General features: G+C 45.6%; 1 long non-coding RNA gene across 1 annotated transcript; it reads right to left on the bottom strand.

The window, feature by feature from the left end:
* Window positions 1-264: 264 nt before the first annotated feature.
* On the bottom strand, window positions 265-7,706 carry LOC130276786 (uncharacterized). The gene is made up of 3 exons (XR_008845241.1): window positions 7,638-7,706; window positions 614-744; window positions 265-520 (listed from the first exon to the last, which is right to left on the bottom strand). It is a non-coding gene; the product is annotated as an uncharacterized LOC130276786 (long non-coding RNA).
* Window positions 7,707-7,908: the final 202 nt, after the last annotated feature.

Raw genomic sequence — 7,908 nt, 5'->3', positions numbered from 1 at the left:
CAGGTTTTGATCCCTGATTGTCTTCATATATAGGATGAGAATCTTCTGACACAGTGAGTAGCCAACCATTTCTGGGCATAAGACATCAGAACTTGCTGGGTGCCCTACGGTTGCCTGGACAACTGTACCCCCCAGCATCAGCCGCCTCTCCCCTCATCACATGGTACAGATCGGGCAGCAGTTTTGGACACTTCTGTCATCCACATTTTGCTAACACTATTTTTCACACAGAGAAATAAAATAAATGAGTCAAACAAGTCAAAGAACAGTTTAAACAAAGGGGAACTTTATTAATTATTTAGTAAAATGTTTGTGTAGGGATTTTATGTAACCTCCATCACTCACAAAGAGCGGACAGTAACTAACTCAGGACAGGAAAAACCTCCAGAGGGGAGGAAACCTGTAGGGAATCCATGGCTACTGTACTGCCCTTCCTCTGGGCATACTAAAGGAGGTTACCTCTAGAATTTGGGCCAATGTGTCCGTGTATGTGCTGCCCCACAGCCTGGAAAGTGTGCATCTAAGATAGGAAAAGAAAAGAGAGATTAGTTACATGTTTATTATAGAAATGCACATGGAACTGCACTAAAGACCAAAAAGATGTGATACTTACCAGTCACAGGCGGGTATGAATGTGTATTCCTAGGTTCCTACAGTTTAGGCCCCTCACTGATGACAAAGGTTATGACATCACATGTGTGACCTCACGGGAGTTCTATTTGAGTAGTGCTGCTTTCTGATTGGCTGAAAATCAAAAAAGCTTTTTAACATATTCTGCATGACTTATCTCAGGGATTTTTGGCAATTTTTATTAAAATGGCTCACTCCCTGTGGGTACATTATATTTGTTTCTCCTAACCAGACACTCAGTATTTGTAATATCATTTGGCGACCATAACAGCCTGGGCCCATAGGTTTCTTACACAGATCACTGCGGCTCTGGCAGGCTCAATGGGGGAGATTCATCAAGACCTGTCCAGAGTAGTGTTGAGCGGTATTGGTCATATTCGAATTCGCGATATTTCGCGAATATATGGACGTATATTCGTCATATATTTGCTAAATTCGCATATTCGTAATATTCGCATTTTATTTTCGCATATGCGAAAAATTTGCGTATGCAAAAATTGGCATATGCGAAAACTAGCATATCAAAAATTACCATAAAGCCAAAATTCGCATATGCGAAAATTAACATATGAAAATTTTTGCATATGTAAATTTTTCGCATATGCGAAAATTCGCTCGACAGTCTCACACAGTAGTATTAGAGCCTTCTTTACACCACACAAGCTGGAAGCAGATGATCACTGTGATGTGTACTGTGAAAAAAAAAACGAATATTCGTAATTACGAATATATAGTGCTATATTCGCGAATATTCACGAATTTGCGAATATGCGATATTCGCGAATAAAATTCGTATTGCGAATATTCGCGAGCAAACCTAGTCCAGAGTAAAAGTTGCAAAGTTGCCCATATCCCATGAAAGGGCCTCTAAAAAAATTAAAGAAGCGATCTGATTGGTTGTTATGAACAACTCAGCAACTTCTCCTCTGGACTGGTTTTGATAAATCTCTCCCAATGGGCAGCGCTGGCTGCTGGGACATCTGACGAGTGACGCCTCTGACGTTGTGGTATGGAGCGGAAGGATATTATTCATCAGACGTCCCGGCAGCCAGCGCTGCTTACTGATTTAAAGTGGTTGTGGCTCCTGCTGCCAGTTCAAGATCAGGCAGCATAGGCCGAGATTGACATACTGCATCAGTGACCCCCTGTGGCTGTCCAGCAGTTGCAAAACTACAACTCCCAGCATGCCCTGATAGCTTTAGGCTGTCAGTGTCAGGGCATACTGGGAGTTGAGGTTTTGCAACAGCTGGACAGACATCTGTTGGAAGGGGGGGAAAAAGATGAAGCAATGTGGGCTTTGAAAAAGGCCACACATAAGCTGTGTTTGAAGGAAAACAGTCACCCGTTCACCCACACTAAACCCGAAACACCGGGTTATGGTGTGGGTGCTGGTCACGTGAGCGCTTGTGCCTACTGAGAGCTCACATGGCCAGTGCCCATGAATATTCAAGTCCAGCCGGCGGGCCGCCTCCAGCACGCAATTCAGTGCAGGAAGAAGCGGACCTTCAGAGGGACGCCGCGCCGGACTACAGGTACGCATATCGGTCAAAGAGCTCGCATTGGTCTCATGTTCACCTGCACTATAACTCTGTGTATTGGGTTTTGTGTGACTGAATGGGTAACAGTTTTCCTTTAATCCCAGTCTAAGCCTAGGAACAGACGCAATTTTTGTTTGAGGTTTTTTTGTAGCCAAAAATAAAAAATAAAAAAACACCTCAAAAAGCTGCCCCCTCATTTTTTTTCTCCCAAGATGCCCTTGTGGTCTGCACAGGGTGTAAAGGTGTGAGGTGTATGGGGCTTTATGTGGTGCAGCACGTCTGGCCCTCGGGTGCTGCCGGGCCTGAGGAAGGGGAGTCTGTCGTTGCCAGCACATCTCCTATGCCGGGTGCGGGCCCTTTAAAAATGACTGCAGGGCCGGAGAGGCTGGGGGCTGCTGGGACAAGACGCACACACGACTTCTCCAAGACCCTGACGTCTTCCTGCCTCCGACCCTGCTATTACATTTCTGACACTGACTATGGCCTCCTCATGATTTATCAGCACCGCGGAGGGAGAGAACTGGCTGCGGAGTGAAGAGAGTGAGGACGGGGAAGGAGGAGGTGAGCTGTGGAGATGGGTGTAAGGGAGGGGTGGGGGTGCGGAGATCTGTGTGAGGAGACCGAGGAGGTGGGTGGAGGGGGAGATGTGTGTGAGCAGATAGGGGACGGGGTGGAGGGCATGAGGGACAGCATGGCTTGGAACATTCCTGGACAGTCCATTAATATTGAGGATTCTTAACATTATCCAGTAAAGTGAAATTGTACAAACATATATATTGTACAGGACATTGTTGCTGCAATCCAGAGGACAGTGTAAGCTGAGATACTAGCTCGGGAAAAGCACCTGAGGTGTAGCTGGGACCAGTGGATCCACATCCCTGTAGCTCATGGTTCTGTATTAGTACAAGGTTCTGCACAAGGACTTAGCAGAACCATCTTATGTTCTCACAGGCACCAGCACAGAGAAACATCATTTAATCCATGGAGGCACATTCTCTTAATAATAACAGGAGGTTACCTGTTAGGTGGTGGTGGGGGGCGCAGAGATGTGTGAGTTAGAGAGTAGCTCCCGTCATCTATATTTTTTTTCTGTCCCTACCTATTGCTAATCTGTGCCTAACCCCCCCCCCCCACCGCCTTTTAAAATGTTTTTCCTACCTTCTAAAGTGTTATATTGCTGTCTACAATCCTGCTCACTGAGGCGGAGCAGGAAGCCGACTTCGGCCCTTACCTCATCTATGCTGCGCTCCTGTGTTTTCCTAACATGGTGCCTTCAGCTGTTTCACAACCACAACTCTCAGCATGCCCTGACAGCTATTGACTGTGAGGGCATGCTGGGAGTTGTAGTTGTGAAACTGGAGGCAGAATGTTAGGAAAACACTCAGGGCAGGTATATGTGGTTTAGCATATAATTTGGCCATAGAATCATCTGAACAACTCCAGACAGTGTCATTCAGGCAATATATGGGTTACTGATGCCGCTGTTGGGTCTGGGTCTTGGAATTTAAATTTGCTCATAGGTAGTACCCGCTATCCAAATCTTTGGTTTACATTTCTTAATTCATCTTTTAATCTTAGGGATTGTGAAGGCCTAGTGCCTACTCATGCTGCTGGCAACTCCGGGCTGTGCCATTCATCCACTATAGGGTGTCCTCATGCTGCCAACACCTCCACGCTGTGCCATTCAGCCACTGTATGGTCTCCTCATGCTGCCAACACCTCCATGCTGTGTCATTCATCTACTATATGGTCTCCTCATGCTGCCAACACCTCCATGTTGTGTCATTCAGTCACTATATGGTCTCCTCATGCTGCCAACACCTCCACGCTGTGTCATTCCGCCACTATATGGTCTCCTCATGCTGACAACATGTCCATGCTGTGTCATTCAGCCACTATATGGTCTCCTCATGCTGCCAACACCTCCACGCTGTGTCATTCAGCCACTATATGGTCTCCTCATGCTGCCAACACCTCCACGCTGTGTCATTCAGCCACTATATGGTCTCCTCATGCTGACAACATGTCCATGCTGTGTCATTCAGCCACTATATGGTCTCCTCATGCTGCCAACACCTCCACGCTGTGTCATTCAGCCACTATATGGTCTCCTCATGCTGCCAACACCTCCACGCTGTGCCATTCAGCCACTATATGGTCTCCTCATGCTTCAGCCTCATCCAAGCTGTGTCATTCAGCCACTATATGGTGTCCTAATGCTGCCAACACCTCCACGCTGTGCCATTCAGACACTTTATGGTGTCCTCATGCTGCCAACACCTCCACGCTGTGCCATTCAGCCACTATATGGTCTCCTAATGCTGCCAACACCTCCACGCTGTGTCATTCAGCCACTATATGGTTTCCTCATGCTGCCAACACCTCCACGCTGTGCCATTCAGCCACTATATGGTCTCCTAATGCTGCCAACACCTCCACGCTGTGCCATTCAGCCACTATATGGTTTCCTCATGCTGCCAACACCTCCACGCTGTGCCATTCAGCCACTATATGGTTTCCTCATGCTGCCAACACCTCCACACTGTGTCATTCAGTCACTATATGGTCTCCTGACACTGATGCCACCACCAGGCTCTGTCATTGTGCTGCTGTGCGGCAGTGATTCTAAAAGCGAGACCGGTAATCTGCATGTTATTCTGAATAACAGTATTATTTCACTACCCCAGCACACTCCATATGCATTTTAGAATACAGCAAAGTGCTCTATACCCCTATAGAGGATGTATGTAGGCTAGAAATAGCCTTTTTTGATATAGTTTCGCCACGAAAAAATTCGGAAAGAAACAAACTTTATCGGAAAATTCGGTGAATCGGCCGAATCGAATTTTTGAAAGGTTCGCTCATCTCTAGTTGCCATCTCAGGACGAGCCGGCTCGTCCTTAGACGACAACCGGTTAAACAACCACCTCTCAAAAACTGAAAAATTGCGCTGGTTGTTTAAAAAAAAAAAAAAAAAAAAAAAAAGCCTTTTTATCCTGGCTCCTAGATTCAAAACTAAATTTGTTAAAGGAGTACTCTGCTACTTTACTGTGGTGGCCACAGGTGAGGTCCGCAGCCACCGCTACGCTGGGGTTAGCTACTTGGTTCTTGGGGGGTTATGAACCCAGGGTCGGATGATATTAACCCTTAATGTCACGTGACGCCACTGTAGTCTTGATATCTCCCGGGGTACTACAGGTCCGGGGAACTCCGTCTCCCCACAGGCTAGTAAGGAAAGAATTGACTCCACACTAGGTTGCAGTTTAACGGAGGCTTTACTAACTTGAAGATAGGTGGTACAATCTCCACAGCGCTCAACCAAAGTCTCCCAAAGGTTTAACAGACAGTCTTTAGAGGACCACACAGCTTGCAGTGGCTGGACTTGATATTGCATATATGCTTGGCTCTTACGGCTGGACTAGTAGTTTTAGGTCTGCGCTATATTAGGCTTGAGATTAAAGTCACTTACTGAAGGGTCGGTAGATCTGTGGCTTTTCGCCAGAAGATAATGAATTGTCCTTTAGGAATTCACTGATCAAGGCTGAAGTAAAGGCTTGCTATTAGTTGGAGTTACTTCATGCTTTTCTTATCTCCCTCTCATCTTTGCTCTCACTCCTCTGCGGATTCTCTCTGCTACTCCGGAGCTTCACGTCCTCTGAACTTGCTCGGACCTCCACTCTGCACTCTGAACTCCACACCACTCTGAACTGAATGAACTGCTTTACTCCTCTACTCCTCCACACCTACTCTACACAGGAAATGCCACCCCTTATAAGGGCAGGCTAAACTAAAGCCCATTGGCCAGGCAGCTGTGGATCATAGAGTTGTCTGTATCCCCTTTAGGATTTACAATAAAGTTACATACAAGTAATAACATAATATAACATCATACACAAAAGTTTAGTCTAGCCCTCAGTCCTCCACTCTCACATACCCTGACTAAGCATGAGGTTGCTAGGTAACATACTTAAAGCTACAGACACCTAATAACTGATTGCTAAGTTATAACAGTGCAAATACACATTAGAAATGGTTGAGTCCCTGCAGGGGAGCCCCCAGGACACTGGAGGTCTCAATCTGACAGGGCCTAAAATACCTTGACACAATGTACCTGTACTGGGACACCACATTACTCCTTATCCCCTTTCCACAGGACAGGGGATAAGTGTCTGATCTCGAGGGGACCCTGCACAGTGCCCTGGCTCCCTTTGCACATGCAGCAGGGTTATTTACAGTGCTCGTGTATCTCTGGCTCTTCCATAGAGATGAATGTGCTAGGAAAGCGCCATGCAGGAAATTGTGATGGACACTGATGACAAAGGTACTTACTTACCTTGTCCCCAGTGGCTTAGCTATAGAGGTTGCAAGGGTCGCAATTGCGACTGGGCCTCACAACCAGGTACGCCCTTGGTCCTTAAGTACCAGTGAGCATCAAACTTTAATGAAAATTTGTCAAAACACCTGTGGGGTGTTAAGGCTCACTATACCCCTTGTTACATTCCGTGAGGGGTGTAGTTTCCAAAATAGGGTCACACGTGGGTATTTATTTTTTTGCGTTTATGTCAGAACCGCTGTAAAATCAGCCACCCCTGTGCATATCACCAATTTAGGCCTCAAATGTACATGGCGCTCTCTCACTCCTGAGCCTTGTTTTGCGTCCGCAGAGTATTTTACGCCCACATATGGGGTATTTCCGTACTCAGGAGAAATTGCGTTACAAATTTTGGTGGTCTTTTTTTCCTTTTACCGCTTGTAAAAATAAAAGTATGAGGCAACACCAACATGTTTGTGTAAAAATTTGAATTTTTTACACTAACAGGCTGGTGTAGACCCCAACTTTTCCTTTTCATAAGGGGTAATAGGAGAAATAGCAATTTCTCCCGAGTACGGAAATACCCCATGTGGCCCTAAACTATTTCCTTGAAATACGACAGGGCTCCAAAGTGAGAGAGCGCCATGAGCATTTGAGGATTGCATAGGGGTGGACATAGGGGTATTCTACGCCAGTGATTCCCAAACAGGGTGCCTCCAGCTGTTGCTAAACTCCCAGCATGCCTGGACAGTCAGTCCGGAAATGCTGGGAGTTGTTGTTTTGCAACAGCTCGAGGCTCCATTTTGGAAACACTGCCTTACGAAACGTTTTTCCTTTTTATTGGTGGGGACAGTGTAAGGGGGTGTATATGTAGTGTTTACCCTTTATTATGTGTTAGTGTAGTGTAGTGCAGTGTTTTTAGGGTACATTCGCACTGGTGGGGCAAACCTCCAGCTGTTGTAAAACTACAACTCCCAGCATGCACTGACAGACTGTGCATGCTGGGAGTTGTACTTTTGCAACAGCTGGAGGCACACTGGTTGGAAAGCCTTCAGTTAGGTTCTGTTACCTAAATACAATATATATGTGTATATTTGTGTATATTACACATATATGTTACAGTACGCGCTTATGCTTGAAATTGTGGATACACCTACCTGGCTAAAAGAAGAAGATCAAACTGTAAGTGTGGTATAATTGTTTGCAGGGTTATTCTTTAAGTCTTTAAGTTGTTCTTTAGGGTGCACTGAAAAAATGTGGGATATATATATATATATATATTTATTATTTATTAACCGTATTGTGTATATATTAATAAATAAATGATACAGTACTGAATGTACCTGTAGGTATGCTTATTTATATGGGTTCCAGCGTGTTCCAGGAATTTAGCTGTATTAGTATATTATTGGTGGTGAAATCCTGTTG

This window comes from Hyla sarda, chromosome 6, assembly GCF_029499605.1.
Source record: "Hyla sarda isolate aHylSar1 chromosome 6, aHylSar1.hap1, whole genome shotgun sequence".
Taxonomy (NCBI): Eukaryota; Metazoa; Chordata; class Amphibia; order Anura; family Hylidae; genus Hyla; species Hyla sarda.
The sequence above is the reverse complement of the archived record's forward strand: the minus strand, read 5'-3'. Positions and strand labels throughout refer to the sequence as shown.